The sequence below is a fragment of the Hyperolius riggenbachi genome, chromosome 5, assembly GCF_040937935.1.
Source record: "Hyperolius riggenbachi isolate aHypRig1 chromosome 5, aHypRig1.pri, whole genome shotgun sequence".
NCBI classification, from domain to species: Eukaryota; Metazoa; Chordata; class Amphibia; order Anura; family Hyperoliidae; genus Hyperolius; species Hyperolius riggenbachi.
In genome coordinates, this window is record NC_090650.1 from 238349288 (window position 1) to 238371244 (window position 21957).

At 42.9% G+C, this 21957-nt stretch overlaps 1 long non-coding RNA gene across 1 annotated transcript in view; it reads left to right on the top strand.

Moving 5' to 3' along the window:
• Positions 1–10610, top strand: part of LOC137518631 (uncharacterized) — an 85671-nt gene extending 75061 nt beyond the window's left edge. The window contains exon 3 of the long non-coding RNA XR_011020862.1: positions 10485–10610. This is a non-coding gene — a long non-coding RNA (uncharacterized lncRNA). The remainder of the gene's footprint in view (positions 1–10484) is intronic.
• Positions 10611–21957: the final 11347 nt, after the last annotated feature.

Below are 21957 nucleotides of genomic sequence, written 5' to 3' on the forward strand. Positions count from 1 at the left end.
TTCTGAACAGATAGTGTGAAAAAGTGCAGAGCTGAAATGACCTCTCATGCTGTGTGTATCCCCACAGCTGGCCGCTTCTAGCATTATGGTAACATGGATACCTGCTGCCCCTGGGAACAAATAGAAGAGGAGGATGAAGGATGAACAAACTGTTCCTTGGCAGTCACTCCTGCACCCACGCTGTGTGTGCCCTGCTCACTCCAATTACTTGTAGTCTGGATGGAGTTTCTATGTGGGCGCGCTCACTGGGCAGTATCTCTCTCTCTCTCTCTCTCTCTACTTCATTGGCTGGAGAGAGGTACCTGAGCAAAGAAGAGACTTACTGATTGGATGGAGGGCCAGACAAAAGAGAAAAAGGAGACCTGATTATTTCCCAGCCGCCCGGGGACAAATTTTGCAGTACCGCGGTGCACATTGAGAATGACTGCAACAAGAGTTTGTTTGGACGGACGCCTGTCCCAAAAGGATGGACACTACGGACAGGGATTTTTAAGTGTCATTTGGACGGACTGTCCATCCAGATACGGATGCTTGGCAACCCTGCATCACGCTGCAGCCTTTGAACCTTGCCGCCCCTGCCCAGCATCACATGGGGGGGGGGGGGCAGGGCTACCATAGCACAGCCGATCCTGCAGCAGCCTCTCAGTGTGAATGATTCAACACTGAGAGGAAATTTTTTGTGCTGTAGGTGGTGATTTGTGTGCCGTTTGACGTGGCCCACCAGGGAAAATACCGGTAATCCGGTGGCCCAGTACGACCCTGCACGGGGGTAATAAAATGCAATCTCTTTATTAAATAAATCAATAAATAAAAATTAAAAAAATGCAAAAATCATCTCAATGATGACAAATCTTTACAAATACAAATTGAATTGAAATGGATAATGTCTCCATAATATTTAGTGAAAACCTTTTCCAGTAGGACTGAATTTGCTTCCTAAAAAACACAGTGTATAGCACTCTATTTATGGTATTTCTCAGTGTTCCATGGAGCAATGACACAGAATGGAGACACTGAGAGCCCAATATAGTGTGGTATGTACTGGTATGCTGATATGAAAGGTAAGTACGTATTTATACTCACAAACATGGGTTACTGTCCAGGTAACCACTATATCAGCAGGTTAAGAAGTCCCTCTCTGTAGATAGGAAATAAGGGGCAACACCCCTTTACCAAAGGAGGACTCAGGACTGTATATGCAGACAGAGGCGCCAACAGGGTAAAAAATTCTAAACTTTTTAAAATGAGAGGAGGCAGAGGTGGACATACTTCCTCGAAGCAGACACACACAAGTGTTGTGTATATTAAAAACAACAAAAATGTATTTATATACTCCAGAAAGTGCAAGTGCAACGCGTTTTGCGGGCATCTTCTGCTTCATCGGGCAATAAAAACTCAAATAGGTCTGGTGCAAAGCTCAGCGCCTCTGCCATGGAGCAATGTTTCCTTCTTTAGGAAAAGATGGTTCCATAGTGAACAATATATGCATTTACATGTTTATTATTTACTCTAACATTAAGCAGACACCAATTCTCACAATAGTCAATCTCAGGGTCAAAGAGAGGTAAGGCATAGAAAATGATGCCCAATGCAAGATTGTTGCAAGAGGGGACCTGCAAATTTCAAAACTAGCAAAATTATGCTATTTTTTCAAGAAAAAAAATCCTAATAGCATGTTTTTCACTGTTTTTCAGCTATAAGCCTAATGTATTGTAATATGTGCTCAAAAGGTGAAGGTTATTATAAACACCTCAGTAGAAGTTCACTTTTGAAAATGATTTTCACTTTATATATATATATATATATATATATATATATATATATATATATATATATATATATATATATAACATTTTTTCCCCTTGAACAGTGCTCCATTTTTGCAAAATGGTAACCAAAAGAAATTCCTTCTTTTCATTTATCTCAAGTTATCTATTTCACCAGCTGCATTAAAGTGAGATTCCACTTTGTTGAAAAATGACCAATCCCTTCAGTTCAGCTCTACAAATTGTTAGGTTTAACGGCACATATTTCAAACCTTTCAGTTGCGCACTAACTGTAGTACACTCTGTAGAGACTGGGAGGTTGAGTTACTGTTAGTGCAACTGTGCCTTCTGTGTGCAGCTAATTATTCACGCACTCAGTGAAAACATAGTCAGTTCATAGCTGACTAATTATTGAAGAGGAATTTTTTATGCCATAAAACTACTTGTAAACACATTCGTGCTGCAGTAAAAGCAGTTTATGGAAAATTTTAGCAAAAGGGGAATATTACTTTAACCCCTTCCTAACTGCCTAACGCCGACAGGCGTCTGGAAGGTGGCAGCCCCAAGACCGCCTAACGCCTGAAAGGCGTCAAGTCCTGGGGCGGGGTTTTGCACGGGAATTGTGTGTGCCAAGGCGCAAGCATCCTCACTTGAATGACGGAGCTCCGCTCGTTCATCAGTCTACCAGCAACAAATGCAGCTAGGAGACTGTTAGAACTGCCATCTATTTACATTGTACAGTGCTGCAATCTACAGCAGTGCTGTACTGGGGACAGCCGTGTCACTCGGCTGTTCCCTGGAGAGGCTCAGAGAGTGATCTTCTCTCATAGGCTGATGCCTATGAGAGCTGATCGCTGTGACTGACTGTCGAAGGGAGTTATTAGGGAAGGGGGGAAATAGTTACATTTATTTAAAAAAAAAAAAAGAAACATATTAATAAAAAAAAGACAACAAAAAACAAAGCCCTGCGGTGATTAGAGCCCACCAACAGTAAGCTCTGTTGGTGGGCAGAAAGGGGGGTCATTTGTGTGCTAAACATTATGGCTCTGCAGCAAGCTTTTAAAGCTGCAGAGCACTAAATTGTAAAAAATAGCCTGGTCACCAGGGGGGTGTAAGCCTATGGTCCTCAAGCGGTTAAAGGGGAACTGAAGAGAGAGGTATATGGAGGCTGTCATGTTTATTTCCTTTTAATCAATACCAGTTGCCTGGCAGCCCTGCTGGTGTATTTCTCTGCAGTAGTATCTGATTAAAACCAGAAACAAGCATGCAGCTAGTCTTGTCAGATCAGACTTATAAGTCTGAACCACTGAAACACCTGATCTGCTGCATGCTTGTTCAGGGGCTATGGCTAATAGTATTAGAGGCAGAGGATCAGCAGGGCTGCCAGGCAACTGGTATTGTCTAAAAGGAAATAAACATGACAGCCTCCATATACATCTCTCTTCAGTTCCCCTTTAATATTCTATTTTTAACTCATATTCTGCATGTCTTTCCTCATATTCTGCATGAATTCCAATGTAAACAAGAACAGGTGAAGGAGCATGTAATGAGGCAGGTGTTGTGCCCTGACCCCTACCCCAGCACGCCCAGGGGTACACTGTATTATAGCTCAACGATGAATCGGCACCACCAAATAGAATTATAGCTCTTTTATTTTAGCAAGGCTGCAATGACAGACTGCTGTTTTGGGCAATTGCTCAAATTGCAAAAAATAGCCATGACATAAAACACATCTCGCATCAATGCTTAAATACCCTACCCACCAACAGTGCACCAATCAGCATAATGTGGGCAGAGTTAAGTAGCAGACTTGATAGGGAACTGACTTTGTATCTAACAGCTGGTGCATAATGCTTGCCATGGCTGGATTTCAGGTAAGGCCACAAAGGCCATGGCCTAGGGCACCAGGAAAGCAAGGGGCAGGCTGTGGGAAGCAGGATTGCGGTTGCATTTAGCCTGCCGAACATTTGCACTGCTACACAGAGTTTACACATAGCAGTGGGAGGCTACCAACTGATCTGGCACTCGGGGGATGAAGAGTGATCTCTGAGCTGTCTGTCACTCACTGAATGTGCCACTTGCCAAGGAGCTTACAATCTAATCCTTTACATCATGTCACTATCTGTCCTCGGAGGAGCTTATAATGTAATCCCTGCCATCACTTCACTAACTGTCCTCATAGGAGCCTACAATATAATTCCTGTCGGGATAAAGGGGGAGGGGGGAATTTAGGATGCTGACGGTTCATGGGGCAGCTGGTGATAGTGGGCTTTGGGCGGTAAAAAGTATAAATCCAGCCCTGATGCTTGCTAATGCATGCATACACTGGTAGTATTTTTAATCTTTATTTTTTTGCAGTGCAAATATGTATTGACACACCTGATGATAATTGGCAGTGTCTCCCTTTAACAGGTCCTGAGGGATCTGTATATGTTTTCAACATGGGAGTCCTGCATAGATTTGCTTGAAGGTGATTGTGTTTAGTGCATTTTTTTCAGTACACAAAACCAACGTTGCTATGGCAACGCTTAGGCTCTAGTATATATCTCCCCTTGCTTTATGGTTGGATAGCGGACGCAGCACCGATTATGTCACTGTGACCTGGGGAAGCTGCCCCATGTGACTTGGTGGGCGATTTCACTTCTAATAGTGAATACGTAGGAGGGCTGGGCGTCCGCTCATTTCAGTGAGGGGTGAGTTATGCACCAGCTGTTAGATACAAAGTCAGTTCCCCATCAGGTCTGCTACTTAACTCTGCCCACATTATGCTGATTGGTGCACTGTTGGTGAGTAGGGTATTTAAAGCCCCGTCTACACGGGGAGATGTTGGGGAGATGTTGTGGCGATCGGCGGCCTTTTGCGTGTCCCCGCGCGTGCCTGCCGCGTCCCTGCTCGCCGCGCGTGCGCCGCATTCGATTCCCCGCTCGTGCCCGCTTGTCCCCGCCGGCGCCGCTTATCTCCCGCACGATTCCCTGCCATTGTCCCCTCGCGGGGATCGAGCAGGGAATCGGCGGTGCGGATATCCGTCCTGTCGGATCTTATCAATCGAGCCGCATCAGCGGCTCGATTGATAAGGAGCATCGCGGCCGCATCTACTCGTGTAGATGCGGCTTAAGGATTGATGCGAGATGTGTTTTATGTCATGGCTGTTTTTTGCAATTTGAGAAAGGGCAATTGCCTGAAACAGCAGTCTGTCATTGCAGCCTTGCTAAAATTAAAGAGCTGTAATTCTATTTGGTGGTGCTGACCCATCTTTGAGCTATGTGCCTATGAATTCCATACAGGTTACTTTTTGACATTTTTGGATTATTATTATTATTATTATTATTATTATTGATTTATAAAGCGCCAACATATTCTGTGGCACTGTAAAAAGTAAGAAACAAACATGGGGTACATAATACAGACAATGGTGTACACTAATATACAAGATACATAATTAGTGACAAAATACAAAAAAATGACACAGCATACAGAATACAAAATACAGAGGTTGTAATGACAGTGATAAAAGTAACATGATGAATAAAATATATAATGATTTCCAAGACACAAAAGGGGGAGAGAGCCCTGCCCTTGCGAGCTTACAATCTGAAGGGAATGGGGGAAAACCAGAGCAGGGATAGTATACGATAAAATATATAAAGGCCGTGTGTTTTAGGATACCTAGTAGGAGTGCAATTTGGTCTTAGGACAAAGGGAAGTGGCTTAGGGTAGCACATATGTTTATCGGAACAAATTCGTTTTTAGAGAGTGTTCAAAAGTAACAAAGGTTGGCGAGTGACGGATGTTTTGAGGGAGGGGATTCCAGAGAAGGTGTGAAGGGCGTGCAAAATCTTGTAAGCGTGAATGTGAGGAGGTGATTCTAGAGGAGGACAACAGAAGATCGTGTGCAGATCTGAGATTGCGATTGGGTTTGAATCTGGAAATTAGTGAGGATATGTACCGGGGAGAGAGATTGTGGAGAGCTTTGTAGATTAGGGTTAGGAATTTGAACTGGATCCTCTGGTTAATTGGCAGCCAGTGAAGAGCTTGACAGAGAGGGTCAGCAGAGAAAGATCGAGAAGAAAGATGAATGAGACGAGCAGCTGAGTTCAGTACCGACTGGAGCGGGGCCAGTTTGTTAGAAGGTAATCCACAAAGTAGTACGTTGCAGTAGTCCAGATGAGAAATTATAAGAGCATGTATTAACATTTTGGTTGTGTCTTGAGTGAGAAAGGGAAGGATGCGAGATATATTTTTGAGTTGGAGATGGCAGGAGCTGGTTATGGAGTTAAGATGAGGAATAAAAGAGAGTGAAGAGTCGAATATTACCCCCAAGCACCGTGCTTTGGGAACTGAAGTTATGGGAGTGTTATTAACATTTATAGTTACTTCAGGCAGAGAGGTGGCCAGAGACAGTGGAAAAATTATTAGTTCTGTTTTACTCATATTAAGTTTTAGGAAGCAAGAGAACATGAAGGAGGATATAGCAGACAAGCAGTCAGGAACACGTTTGAGGAGGGCGTTAAGGTCTGGGTCTGAGAGGTACAGTTGCGTATCGTCTGCATACAGGTGGTATTGAAACCCGAATGAGTTGATTAAGTCACCAAGACCGTGCATGTAGATGGAAAAGAGGAGGGGACCAAGGACATAGCCTTGTGGAACCCCGACAGACAAAGCATGAGGAGAAGAGATCTGATCTGAGTAGGAGACTGTGAAGGACCTTCCAGAGAGGTAGGAAGATAACCATGTGAGAGAAAGGCCCTTTATTTCTACATTTGACAGTATTTGTAAGAGTAAGGTGTGGTCGACCGTATCGAATGCTGATGACAGATCAAGAAGGATGAGTATGGAAAATTGACCTTTGGATTTAGCTGTAAGAAGGTCATTGGTCACTTTGGTAAAGGCCGTTTCCGTGGAGTGGTTAGAGCGAAAGCCAGACTGGAACTGATCAAGTAGGGAGTTAGTTGATAAATGATGGCTTAATTCTGCATGTATGTGGCGTTCAATTAGTTTAGATGCAAATTGGAGAAGTGAGACTGGGCGGTAGTTGGCGAGTGTGGTAGGATCTAGAGATGTTTTTTTTTATGTAGTGGTGTCACAACAGCCTTTTTAAGTGGCGACGGAAAGATGTCAGTGGAGAGGGACAGGTTAAATAGCAATGTTAATGCAGGCATGAGAGATGAGGATAGCTGCAGAATGAAATGGGAGGGAATAGGATCCAAAGAACAAGTGGTTAGATTAGCTTTGGATATTATAGAGGAGAGAGAATGGATGTATTGTATTCTTTATCTTGCGTAACTCTTATTAATGTCAAGCCATGCTACTGACCTTCAACACTAGTCATCATAATTTCCTTTACTAGACCAAAGGCAACACTAGGTAGAATAGTTGTCTACACATTCTCGCTTCAAAAACAAATGTGTACATTTATTAGAAATTCTTATCTGCTTTATGCGGTTAAGTCCCAATTAAAATGTAACACACATTTTTTTTTTAATCTTGATACTGTACATAACATTTTCCATTGAAGGTGTAACGATTGGTGTCAGCAACACAGATTTTTAAGATTGGTGATCTGCAGTATCACCAATAATACAGATGCTATACCTGATTATGTGGTGATCTGCAGAATCACCAATAATACTAGTATAGCCAGACACAGGACACCCAATGTGGTATTGTGTTTGGTGCAACAATAATCAGAGAAGTTATCCCCTGAGAAGCGGGAGACACAGACACTACTGCAGCCAAGGATTCCCTGAGGAGCAGGGAATCAGACTGCACTGCAGCCAGTGGACCCCTGAGGTGTCGGGACCACTGACTGGGCTGCAAATGAGATAACAGATGGAATGAGTGATTATGATTGAACTGCAGCCGAGGATTCCCTGAGGAGCAGGGAATCAGATTGTACTGCAGCCAGTGGACGCCTGAGGAACAGGGACCACTGACTGGGCTGCAAATGAGATAACAGATGGATGAGAGATAATGATTGGACTGCAACCAAGGATTCCCTGAGGAGCAGGGAATCAGATTATACTGCAGACAAAGATTCCCTGAGGGGCAGGGAATCAGACTGTACTGCAGCCAGTGGACCCCTGAGGGGCAGGGACCACTGACTGTGCTGCAAGATGGTCTCTTGAGGAGCAGGTGACCATAAGCCTGTGCTTGCAGCTAATGAACACCTGAAGAGCAAGTGTCACAGACAGTACAGTAAGGCTGATCACCTAAAGGTTAGGTGACAGCCAGAAAGGTCAGACAAGCCAGGTCAGCAACATAGGGACAGATTATGGGCTGGTTCAGACGGACGCTTGGAGGCGTCGCCTTCGTTGGCGTCGCGGCGGCAATGCGTTCGGGCTTTCAGCAGCGTTCGCATTGCGTTCGGATGCGGTCACGTTTTTTCTTCCCCTAGGGGGACATTACCCCTCGCGGTTAACCGCCCCTGGAAGCAACATGTAGCTTTCAGGGGCTCCTTGAACGCCAGTGAAAATTGGGAGCGTTTAACGCCAAGCCCCGAACGCTGGCAGTAAACGCTCTGCAAGCGTCTGTCTGAACCAGCCCAAAGTACAGAGACGGAAGACTGATTCGGTATCCGGGTACAGGCAAGGTCGGCAACAGTTTATCAGGTGGGCGGAAGTACCGAATCAGTAAGCAGGAGAGTGGTCAGGAAAGCCAGAGATCCAGGTAAACAGAAATATTTAACAGTCCTAATCTAGGTGTGAAGTCCTTGGTTTTCAACACCTGGGAACTGGTCTAACACATAAACAGTAGCAATGTAGCAATATCCTAGTCTTAGGTGTGAAGTCCTTGGTTTCAACACCTGGGAACTAGTCTAACACATAAACAGTAGCAATGTAGCAATATCCTAGTCTTAGGTGTAAAGTCCTTGGTTTCAACACCTGGGAACTAGTCTAACACATAAACAGGAGCAATGTAGCAATATCCTAGTCTTAGGTGTAAAGTCCTTGGTTTCAACACCTGGGAACTAGTCTACAGAATGGTTCAGAAGTCTCACAATACAATAGAGTAATAAGGCTATCAACGGAATCTGACTAAGTGTGAATTCCCAGCTCCGGCTGGTTCTAACACACTGTAAGATCTGACTATGGTCTGAGTGCTCACACGTAAGCTTTCGCAACAGCAGACAACTTGCAACTGACAGGCAAGTCCTATATATACCCAGAGCGCTCCACAGTGCCGCCCCAGTCACTCCGGAGAATAGCTGGAGTCAGCTGATCGGCTTGATCAGCTGACTCCCCTTCTACTAGTATAAAGGTCCTGTCGCCTGGCGTGCGCATGCATAGCTCTCAATCTGTGTGCACTAGAAGGACCAGGTGAACCAGCAGCATGTTGTTGCGCGGCAGAAGCCGCCATCTGGAACGCCCATGCGGCGGCATCTCCGCTATTCATTACAGAAGGTTTTCAAAATATGTTCTAAGTTCCTTTTGCAGCAGGTTATTGGAGTTCATCATCTGTTCTCGCAAATGTAATGTAAAGTTGAAGAGAAATCGAGAGCCCAATATGGTGTAGTATGTCAGAATTGATTAGATAAATGAAACAGTGAGATGGTAATACTCACAAACACGGGTTACCACCTAGGTAACCACTCATTAGGCAGGTGAGGAGATTAGACCTGTCCTCACTCAGGATTAAGAAGTCGCTCTCTGTAGATAGGAAGAAAGGGGGTAGATCACCCCTCCACCTGGGGTGGACTCAAATATATTGGTAGGTGAACAGAGGCGCCAGAAGGATAAAAGTACATAATATTTTTTAAAAAATTGCTGGGAGGAAGTGGTGGACTCGCCTCCGTTAAAGCAGACACCAAGGACTGTAAATACATAGATATACACATTTATTGAAAACACCCCAAAGATGCAACGCGTTTCGCGGGCACAACCCACTTCTTCAGGCAATAAGCAGGGGATAAACAACAGCAATTCAGTTATAGCAAGCAGAGCACCTCTTGCTATAACTGAATTGCTGTTGTTTATCGCCTGCTTATTGCCTGAAGAAGTGGGCTGTGCCCGCGAAACGCGTTGCATCTTTGGGGTGTTTTCAATAAATGTGTATATCTATATATTTACAGTCCTTGGTGTCTGCTTTAACGGAGACGAGTCCACCACTTCCTCCCAGCAATTTTTTTTTTAAATGTTATGTACTTTTATCCTTCTGGCGCAAATGTAATGTGATCAATCATCACAGTGATGTGGTCCTTATAGTTGAGTGGAGGATGCACTTGCTCTCAGATCAGGTCATTTGAGCACCAAATGTATCAGGTGTCTAATATCGCCAATGCAATATAATGGTAATCAGGTGCTGAGGTGGTAAGTTGGGTGTACCCATTACTAGCTGGATGATTGGCTACTATGTCAGCTAACATAACATTTTGCTAGCTGAATTTCAGTTGTTTGGGTGCCAGAAGGGTGCCAGAAGGATTAGTGTTAGGCATAAAGAGAGGAATTTAGTGTTAGGCACTAGGAAGTAGGTTAGTGTTAGGCATTAGGAAGTAGGTTAGTGTTTGGCATTGAAAGGAAGGGTTAGTGACACAATAGGAGGCTGGGTAAGTCTATAACAAAATATTGGTAATGTTACATAACTGATATTTTAATTGGCTCTACCCATCACCCAATAGACTGGGTAGTGCCGCTATACATACTCCTTGCTCTACTCAACTGTAATTGAGCCTCCCTCCTCAAAACTGACAGTATTGGGTTAATTTACATCTTTTTCTACAAGGTATGGTTCTACCTGTGCAGAACAGGTGCACTCATATGCTGCATGGACCATATCACTGAGACCATATGGCATCTCATTATTTCAGAATGTGAAACTCTGAAGGTTGAAGGAGAGAGTGAAGCAGCCATGAACATGAACATCAATGGAACAGAAGACCGACACCAATTACCCGCTGTGATAGGATTGATTTTATGTGCATTAAATAGCTTCTCAATCGATGGTTTTCTATGCTTAAAATAAATGCTCACAAAATGCATGCATACAATGGCAGTGGGAACTGCTGCTTTAACACGATAGTGTAAAAACAGCTATTTTAGTATTACAAAATACTTGTAAAAATGTGTTTAGTAGATTGGTTGATAATCAAGAATATTCAGTGAATATGAATCAGCATGATGTGTCATAAATCTAGCACTCACTGGGTTGATTTACAGATCCCTGGTTCTAATGCCTTTGAACCAAAATAAAGTAGAGCAAAGTGCCAGCAAGGCAGCTGCCAGTTTATCGTCCTTCTTGATTCTGTCTGAGAAAAATTCTCTGGATCAATCACCTCACTAATTAATGCTATTAATTATAGCTTGCAATGCCATTTCTAGTAAGGAAAGCATCCAATATACATTTAAAATCATTTATAGTGTTGGCCATCCTCACCTCATTTGGCAGAGGATTCCAGTTTGATCACCTTTAAACTGAAGAAGTCCCCTCAATGTTCATAGCAAAATATTTGTTTGCTTCAAAGTAGATATCTCCTTGTTCAGTCCACAGTCTTTATTTGAGCTTATAATATAATGCATATAAATCAGAATAAATATATGTATATGTTAGGGGTGAGTGGGAACATTTTGATAGTTCAATCTCAAGGCAACTTGTGTCGTTTCGTTTTCACTTACTAATTTTTTGAGGAATTTCACCATATTTTGCTTAAAAAATTGCCTTTCACATTTTAGTGAATTTAGTGTTAGATTTTGGGGTAAATCACCTTGAACTCAAAGGCGCTGACTTTAGCGGTTAATAGTAAAACCCCCAAACGTTGCTTTAATCACTAAATTTGCTAGGTGCGTCAAAAAGACCTGGTAGTTTTTGAGAAAATTGATTTAAAATTTACAGTAGCAAAAATGATTTTTACCTACTGTAACAGCAGTACATTTCCTTAAAGTAAACCCAAGGTGAAAATGATATGGAGGCTGCCATATTTATTTCATTTTAAGCAATACCAGTTGCCTGGCATCCTACTTGATCCTCTGCCTCTAATACTTTCAGCCAGAGACCCTGAATAAGCATGCTGCATTATATCAGGTGTTTCTGACAATATTGCCAAAACTGACAAGGTTAGCTGCATGCTTGTTTCTGGTTTAATTCAGACACTACTGCAGCCAAATAGATCAGCAGGGCTGCCAGGCAACTGGTATTGTTTAAAAGGAAATAAATATGGCAGCCTCCATATCCCTCTCACCTTGGGTTCACTTTAATACTACATCTCTGGCAAAGATAAAACAAATTATGCAAAGATTGAAAAAGACGTATAACTCATACTCAGCTTACTTTTAAAGCCTCCATAGATCTCTGTCTTTCCCAATGCCACTGGGTTTCAGACCCTGATGGCAGCATGCTCCATCTCTGCTTCCAGTCTCAAAGAGGATTATTCACCAAAGGCTTTGTGAATGAGAACATCTCCCTGTATCTGCTCCATAGTACTTATTGGCAGATTGGGAGGAGTGCAAAACAGCAGCACTCGGCAGGTCCCGCAGACAAAAGGTCTGCAAACTAATTTGGCAGAAAACCTAAAGGATCCTGTATAGGTAATGTAGGTAAAGGCACAGTAGGCTTATTTTTATATAGTAGGATGTAAAACATATCAGTGATGATGCAATGAAAATACCATACTCTCCTTTGTAGATAGACACAATTATGGGAAGACAAGAATATGTTATAGAAGTGCTTTACATTCCATAGTTATGGTACAGTGAATCAAATATTATTATAACAGATTCAAAGGACACAGTAGCAGGGGCATAAAAGCCATTTGGCTGAAATTCATTAAGTTAACAGATGCAGATTTTAGTTCAGTTAATGTCTTACAATTGGAGAGATAGATGTGAAATTAATTTCAATGTTCTCAATACTCAATATGAGTTAGGAAAAATTGAATTGAAGTGAAGAAAGGATTGCTCAAGATTTTCCAATGTTTTGGTTCAAGCTTTTTCCCCCTTAAATTAATTTGGATGTTATGCTCATATCTCCCAGAGTGAAATACAGTACATATAAAACAGAGGAGAGTATTGGAACTTCAGCTGAAGCAATATTTATACTTTTCCACCCATAATTCTCTTTTGGTGAGAAAATACATTCTCTCAGGGCTAGATATACTATAAGGCACTGTAGGCTCCTGCCTACAGGTGCCTGATAAAAAAGGTGGCTCAATTACCTTCCCAAGTGCCTCTTTTCCTCCTTCCCTATGCAGAGTCCTGATGACAGTGCAAATGAGAGGTTACTCATCCAGGTCTCGGCATTCCACTGACTAGACTACAGTCAGGGGCACTTCTAGCTACTTAATACTGAGATCAAGGCATCTGTGCCTATAGGCTCCTGTGAGGTAACTCCGGGCCTACATTCTGTAATGCTTAACCACTTGAGGACCTAGGGCTTTCTACCCCTTAAGGACCGGCCACTTTTCTTCCATTCAGACCACTGCAGCTTTCACGGTTTATTGCTCGCTCATACAACCTACCACCTAAATGAATTTTGGCTCCTTTTTTTGTCACTAATAAAGCTTTCTTTTGGTGCTATTTGATTGCTCCTGCAATTTTTACTTTTTATTATATTCATCAAAAAAGACAGGAATTTTGGCAAAAAAAAATGATTTTTTTAACTTTCTGTGCTGACAGTTTTCAAATAAAGTAAAATTTCTGTATACATGCAGCAGGAAAAATGTGGACAAACATGTTTTTGATAAAAAAAAACCCATTCAGTGTTTATTTATTGATTTGGGTAAAAGTTATAGCGTTTACAAATTATGGTGCAAAAAGTGAATTTTCCCATTTTCAAGCATCTATGACTTTTCTGACCCCCTGTCATGTTTCATGAGGGGCTAGAATTCCAGGATAGTATAAATACCCCCCAAATGACCCCATTTTGGAAAGAAGACATCCCAAAGTATTCACTGAGAGGCATAGTGAGTTCATAGAAGATATTATTTTTTGTCACAAGTAAGCGGAAAATGACACTTTGTGACAAAAAAAAAAAAAAAAAAAGGTTTCCATTTCTTCTAACTTGCGACAAAAAAAAATGAAATCTGCCACGGACTCACCATGCCCCTCTCTGAATACCTTGAAGGGTCTACTTTCCAAAATGGGGTCATTTGTGGGGTGTGTTTACTGTCCTGACATTTTGGGGGGGTGCTAAATTGTAAGCACCCCTGTAAAGCCTAAAGGTGCTCATTGGACTTTGAACCCCTTAGCGCAGTTAGGCTGCAAAATGTGGCATTGCCGTACTCATGAGAAGTAGTATAATGTGTTTTGGGGTGTATTTTTACACATACCCATTTGGGGTGTATTTTTACACATACCCATGCTGAGTGGGAGAAATATCTCTGTAAATGACAATTTGTTAATTTTTTTTACACACAATTGTCCATTTACAGAGATCTTTCTCCCACTCAGCATGGATATGTGTAAAAATACACCCCAAAACACATTATAGTACTTCTCCCAAGTACGGCGATACCACATGTGTGGCACTTTTTGCACCCTAACTGCGCTAAAGGGCCCAAAGTCCAATGAGTACCTTTAGGATTTCACAGGTCATTTTGAGAAATTTCGTTTCAAGACTACTCCTCACGGTTTAGGGCCCCTAAAATGCCAGGGCAGTATAGGAACCCCACAAATGACCCCATTTTAGAAAGAAGACACCCCAAGGTATTCCGTTAGTAGTATGGCGAGTTCATAGAAGATTTTATTTTTTGTCACAAGTTAGCGGAAAATGACACTTTGTGAAAAAACACAATTAAAATCAATTTCCGCTAACTTGTGACAAAAAATAAAATCTTCTATGAACTCGCCATACTACTAACGGAATACCTTGGAGTGTCTTCTTTCTAAAATGGGGTCATTTGTGGGGTTCCTATACTGCCCTGGCATTTTAGGGGCCCTAAACCGTGAGGAGTAGTCTTGAAACGAAATTTCTCAAAATGACCTGTGAAATCCTAAAGGTACTCATTGGACTTTGGGCCCTTTAGCGCAGTTAGGGTGCAAAAAAGTGCCACACATGTGGTATCGCCGTACTCGGGAGAAGTAGTACAATGTGTTTTGGGGTGTATTTTTACACATACCCATGCTGGGTGGGAGAAACATCTCTGTAAATGACAATCTTTTGATTTTTTTACACACAATTGTCCATTTACAGCGGTATTTCTCCCACCCAGCATGGGTATGTGTAAAAATACACCCCAAAACACATTGTACTACTTCTCCCGAGTACGGCGATACCACATGTGTGGCACTTTTTTGCACCCTAACTGCGCTAAAGGGCCCAAAGTCCAATAAGTACCTTTAGGATTCCACAGGTCATTTTTGTTTCAAGACTACTCCTCACGGTTTAGGGCCCCTAAAATGCCAGGGCAGCAGTGGCGTAGCTAAGTAGCTGTGGGCCCCGATGCAAGTTTTACATTGGGCCCCCCCAAGCACTCTATACATAACAATTGATACGGCGCACCAAAACCTGCCAATGGCAACTACAGTGTCAGAGGTGCAAGAAGGGGATGGGGAACAGTTTGTTAATGATTATTACTATTCATAGTATCTGTAGAAGTGATTATTATGAGCACAGGACCAATAGAAAGGTAATACTGTAGTTGAGGCAGGGCCCCTCTGGCCCAAGGGCCCCGATGCGGTCGCTACCTCTGCACCCCCTATTGCTACGCCCCTGCAGGGCAGTATAGGAACCCCACTAATGACCCCATTTTAGAAAGAAGACACCCCAAGGTATTCCGTTAGGAGTATGGTGAGTTCATAGAAGTTTTTATTTTTTTGTCACAAGTTAGCGGAAATTGATTTTAATTGTTTTTTTTTCACAAAGTGTCATTTTCCGCTAACTTGTGACAAAAAATAAAATCTTCTATGAACTCACCATACTCCTAAAGGAATACGTTTGGGTGTCTTCTTTCTAGAATGGGGTCATTTGTGGGGTTCCTATACTGCCCTGGCATTTTAGGGGCCCTAAACCGTGAGGAGTAGTCTTGAAACAAAAATGACCTGTGAAATCCTAAAGGTACTCATTGGACTTTGGGCCCCTTAGCACAGTTAGGCTGCAAAAAAGTGCCAATCATGTGGTATCGCCGTACTCGGGAGATGTAGTATAATGTGTTTTGGGGTGTATTTTTACACATACCCATGCTGGGTGGGAGAAATACCTCTGTACATGACAATTGTTTGATTTTTTTACACACAATTGTCCATTTACAGAGAGATTTCTCCCACCCAGCATGGGTATGTGTAAAAATACACCCCAAAACACATTATACTACTTCTCCTGAGTACGGCGATACCACATGTGTGACACTTTTTTGCAGCCTAGGTGCGCTAAGGGGCCCAACGTCCTAATCACAGGTCATTTTGAGGCATTTGTTTTCTAGACTACTCCTCATGGTTTAGGGCCCCTAAAATGCCAGGGCAGTATAGGAACCCCACAAGTGACCCCATTTTAGAAAGAAGACACCCCAAGGTATTCCGTTAGGTGTATGGCAAATTCATAGAAGATTTTATTTTTTGTCACAAGTTAGTGAAAAATGACACTTTGTGAAAAAAAAAAATCAATTTCCGCTAACTTTTGACAAAAAATAAAATCTTCTATGAACTCGTCATACACCTAACAGAATACATTGGGGTGTCTTTTTTCTAAAATGGGGTCCGTTTCTGGGGTTCCTATACTGCCCTGGCATTTTACGGGCCCAAAACCGTGAGTAGTCTGGAAACCAAATGTCTCAAAATGACTGTTCAGGGGTATAAGCATCTGCAAATTTTGATGACAGGTGGTCTATGAGGGGGCAAATTTTGTGGAACCGGTCATATGCAGGGTGGCCTTTTAGATGACAGGTTGTATTGGGCCTGATCTGATGGATAGGAGTGCTAGGGGGGTGACAGGAGGTGATTGATAGGTGTCTCAGGAGGTGGTTAGAGGGGAAAATAGATGCAATCAATGCACTGGGGAGGTGATCGGAAGGGGGTCTGAGGGGGATCTGAGGGTTTGGCCGAGTGATCAGGAGCCCACACGGGGCAAATTAGGGCCTGATCTGATGGGTAGGTGTGCTAGGGGGTGACAGGAGGTGACTGATGGGTGTCTCAAGGTGTGATTAGAGGGGGGAATAGATGCAAGCAATGCACTGGCGAGGTGATCAGGGCTGAGGCCTGAGGGCATTCTGAGGGTGTGGGCGGGTGATTGAGTGCCCTAGGGGCAGATAGGGGTCTAATCTGATAGGTAGCAGTGACAGGGGGTGATTGATGGGTAATTAGTGGGTGTTTAGGGTAGAGAACAGATATAAAAACACTGCCCTTGGGAGGTGATCTGACATCGGATCTGCGGGCGAACTATTGGTGTGGGTGGGTGATCAGACTGCACGCAAGGGGCAGGTTAGGGGCTGATTGATGAGTGGCAGTGACAGGGGGTGATTGATGAGTGGCAGTGCCAGGGGGTGATTGATGGGTGGCAGTGACAGGGGGTGATTGATGGGTGATTGACAGGTGATTGACAGGTGATCAGTGGGTTATTACAGGGAAGAACAGATGTGTAACACCCTCACAGGTTTGTGTAATGGTAATGTTTAATGCTAAAATAAAAAATAAAAAACAAGTGTCAGCGCCAAGGCAGAAGGCGACCGCAGCCGAGAAGGACAATGTCCAAAAGTCCACACAAGCAATGAATATATAAAGTCAGCGCAGGTCTATAGTAATACAGCTTTCATAATTTTTTGGTATACAGGATCTTCGAACAAAAGGGTAAAGAAGCAAGGCTTACCAGATTCCAACAACCCACATTATAAGGTTGTAAACGAGTTGGATAGGTGGTCCGCAGAACTTTCAAATGGTGTCGTTTCACCAGCGATGTTGCACACTACAGATTCCTCCGGAATATAGTAGATATCCTGAGATCGCAGAGACTCACCAAAGTGGAGTCCAGTAGGATAGTGACATGAAAGAGATGTACGGCACATCTAAGTGTAAACCGTCTTTATTACATAACAAGTAAAACAATTAAAAACAAGGATAAAAGAAAACTCACATACGGGGCCCGTGCACTGGGAACCCCGAAAAAGTAGCGCGCATAAAATGGTCAATAGAAGACCTCAAATAAAATGGTGCCGCCTGTCGCCTTCCCGACCGGTTTCGCAATCTTGCGTCATCAGGGGAGAAAGGCGACCAGGCGGCCAGCACTAACTTTATAACATTTTTGAATTAAAAAGTGGGAGTGGTTAGGCTCCACCTTATTCAGACTACACTAGTCAAAGGCAGAAAGCATCAAACATGAAATAAAACATTTTGACAAATTGCATTGTGTCAGAGAGACAGTAGCAAAAGATCTCTCAGATAGTGTGAATAAAAAGAGGTGAATGCAATATTACCTGCATATTCAATTCGTAGTAGGCTAGTTAAGGCTAAATTAAAAGCTAGATTGATTACTCTGCCCTAGGGCATATCTTTCCTATGTAAAAACTTCTTTCTAGATGAAAAGCAGGCACTTCCTGTACCAGAAGTAGTCACTGGAACTCAGGAAGTAGCCTTGCACTCCACCAGGGTCAAGTGGAGCACAAGTTCTTCCTGTGAAGGGAAAAAAAAAAAAAATCCAATGCGTATGCACTGACGCATACGATCATAAAAACGTAAACAATGAAGCACATAGCAGTGCAGTGCGGCTATAAATATGCATGAAGTGTACTCAGGTGTGCAATGAAAAGCGCGTCTAATGTACTATACTAAGAAGGTGCATAAATCTGTATGCATAGTAAAAACAATGAAATGATAAAACAGCCTCCATGGGAGCTCCAGGGACCTTAAGTAGTGAAAGTGAAGAACATCCATAGTGATCATGCAAGACAGATCCCATAGGTATCCGATAGATGGAAATTATGCAAAGTTATGCAAATGTATATACCTCTCTTTGCCTGCAGTGTATGCTGGGTGTGTAATTTAGTCCAGTTTCTGGAGCTCTGCTCACCATTGCAGTTAAATCATTCAGGTATGAGGTTGTTTGAAAGCGCTGCCATGTCTCCCACTGTGCAAACTTAAATGTAAGTATACTAGTGGCTAGCTGCCTTCACTGTTTTAAATTCACTCTCAAATTTTTAGATTAGAGTTAGCACATAATTTTGCATCTGTTTTGCATTAGAGGCATGTATTCAGCCCTAGGGGGCTCTGCATTGCCGCTGATGGCTTACAAATCAGGTGCATCCTTGAGCGCTTATCATTTGTCTGTTTTGCTTGTCTTATGAAATGTGTATACCATTTATGAATAGCAGCACGAGGAATTATGTTTTTATTGCTAGGTTAGAGGTAGGTCTTCCCCAAGGGGGTACGTCACCGCCGTGGGGAAGTCTATTAGGTCATAATTTGTGCACTAATTATCACTGAAGCTAACACCCCCCCTTGGTCTATAGTGATGCAGGGTGTGTAATATAGTCCAGTTTCTGGAGCTCTGCCCACTGATGCAGCTTAATCACTAATTCCCCCTCCCTCTCTTTGCCTGCAGTGTATGCTGGGTGTGTAATTTAGTCCAGTTTCTGGAGCTCTGCTCACCATTGCAGTTAAATCATTCAGGTATGAGGTTGTTTGAAAGCGCTGCCATGTCTCCCACTGTGCAAACTTAAATGTAAGTATACTAGTGGCTAGCTGCCTTCACTGTTTTAAATTCACTCTCAAATTTTTAGATTAGAGTTAGCACATAATTTTGCATCTGTTTTGCATTAGAGGCATGTATTCAGCCCTAGGGGGCTCTGCATTGCCGCTGATGGCTTACAAATCAGGTGCATCCTTGAGCGCTTATCATTTGTCTGTTTTGCTTGTCTTATGAAATGTGTATACCATTTATGAATAGCAGCACGAGGAATTATGTTTTTATTGCTAGGTTAGAGGTAGGTCTTCCCCAAGGGGGTACGTCACCGCCGTGGGGAAGTCTATTAGGTCATAATTTGTGCACTAATTATCACTGAAGCTAACACCCCCCCTTGGTCTATAGTGATGCAGGGTGTGTAATATAGTCCAGTTTCTGGAGCTCTGCCCACTGATGCAGCTTAATCACTAATTCCCCCTCCCTCTCTTTGCCTGCAGTGTATGCTGGGTGTGTAATTTAGTCCAGTTTCTGGAGCTCTGCTCACCATTGCAGTTAAATCATTCAGGTATGAGGTTGTTTGAAAGCGCTGCCATGTCTCCCACTGTGCAAACTTAAATGTAAGTATACTAGTGGCTAGCTGCCTTCACTGTTTTAAATTCACTCTCAAATTTTTAGATTAGAGTTAGCACATAATTTTGCATCTGTTTTGCATTAGAGGCATGTATTCAGCCCTAGGGGGCTCTGCATTGCCGCTGATGGCTTACAAATCAGGTGCATCCTTGAGCGCTTATCATTTGTCTGTTTTGCTTGTCTTATGAAATGTGTATACCATTTATGAATAGCAGCACGAGGAATTATGTTTTTATTGCTAGGTTAGAGGTAGGTCTTCCCCAAGGGGGTACGTCACCGCCGTGGGGAAGTCTATTAGGTCATAATTTGTGCACTAATTATCACTGAAGCTAACACCCCCCCTTGGTCTATAGTGATGCAGGGTGTGTAATATAGTCCAGTTTCTGGAGCTCTGCCCACTGATGCAGCTTAATCACTAATTCCCCCTCCCTCTCTTTGCCTGCAGTGTATGCTGGGTGTGTAATTTAGTCCAGTTTCTGGAGCTCTGCTCACCATTGCAGTTAAATCATTCAGGTATGAGGTTGTTTGAAAGCGCTGCCATGTCTCCCACTGTGCAAACTTAAATGTAAGTATACTAGTGGCTAGCTGCCTTCACTGTTTTAAATTCACTCTCAAATTTTTAGATTAGAGTTAGCACATAATTTTGCATCTGTTTTGCATTAGAGGCATGTATTCAGCCCTAGGGGGCTCTGCATTGCCGCTGATGGCTTACAAATCAGGTGCATCCTTGAGCGCTTATCATTTGTCTGTTTTGCTTGTCTTATGAAATGTGTATACCATTTATGAATAGCAGCACGAGGAATTATGTTTTTATTGCTAGGTTAGAGGTAGGTCTTCCCCAAGGGGGTACGTCACCGCCGTGGGGAAGTCTATTAGGTCATAATTTGTGCACTAATTATCACTGAAGCTAACACCCCCCCTTGGTCTATAGTGATGCAGGGTGTGTAATATAGTCCAGTTTCTGGAGCTCTGCCCACTGATGCAGCTTAATCACTAATTCCCCCTCCCTCTCTTTGCCTGCAGTGTATGCTGGGTGTGTAATTTAGTCCAGTTTCTGGAGCTCTGCTCACCATTGCAGTTAAATCATTCAGGTATGAGGTTGTTTGAAAGCGCTGCCATGTCTCCCACTGTGCAAACTTAAATGTAAGTATACTAGTGGCTAGCTGCCTTCACTGTTTTAAATTCACTCTCAAATTTTTAGATTAGAGTTAGCACATAATTTTGCATCTGTTTTGCATTAGAGGCATGTATTCAGCCCTAGGGGGCTCTGCATTGCCGCTGATGGCTTACAAATCAGGTGCATCCTTGAGCGCTTATCATTTGTCTGTTTTGCTTGTCTTATGAAATGTGTATACCATTTATGAATAGCAGCACGAGGAATTATGTTTTTATTGCTAGGTTAGAGGTAGGTCTTCCCCAAGGGGGTACGTCACCGCCGTGGGGAAGTCTATTAGGTCATAATTTGTGCACTAATTATCACTGAAGCTAACACCCCCCCTTGGTCTATAGTGATGCAGGGTGTGTAATATAGTCCAGTTTCTGGAGCTCTGCCCACTGATGCAGCTTAATCACTAATTCCCCCTCCCTCTCTTTGCCTGCAGTGTATGCTGGGTGTGTAATTTAGTCCAGTTTCTGGAGCTCTGCTCACCATTGCAGTTAAATCATTCAGGTATGAGGTTGTTTGAAAGCGCTGCCATGTCTCCCACTGTGCAAACTTAAATGTAAGTATACTAGTGGCTAGCTGCCTTCACTGTTTTAAATTCACTCTCAAATTTTTAGATTAGAGTTAGCACATAATTTTGCATCTGTTTTGCATTAGAGGCATGTATTCAGCCCTAGGGGGCTCTGCATTGCCGCTGATGGCTTACAAATCAGGTGCATCCTTGAGCGCTTATCATTTGTCTGTTTTGCTTGTCTTATGAAATGTGTATACCATTTATGAATAGCAGCACGAGGAATTATGTTTTTATTGCTAGGTTAGAGGTAGGTCTTCCCCAAGGGGGTACGTCACCGCCGTGGGGAAGTC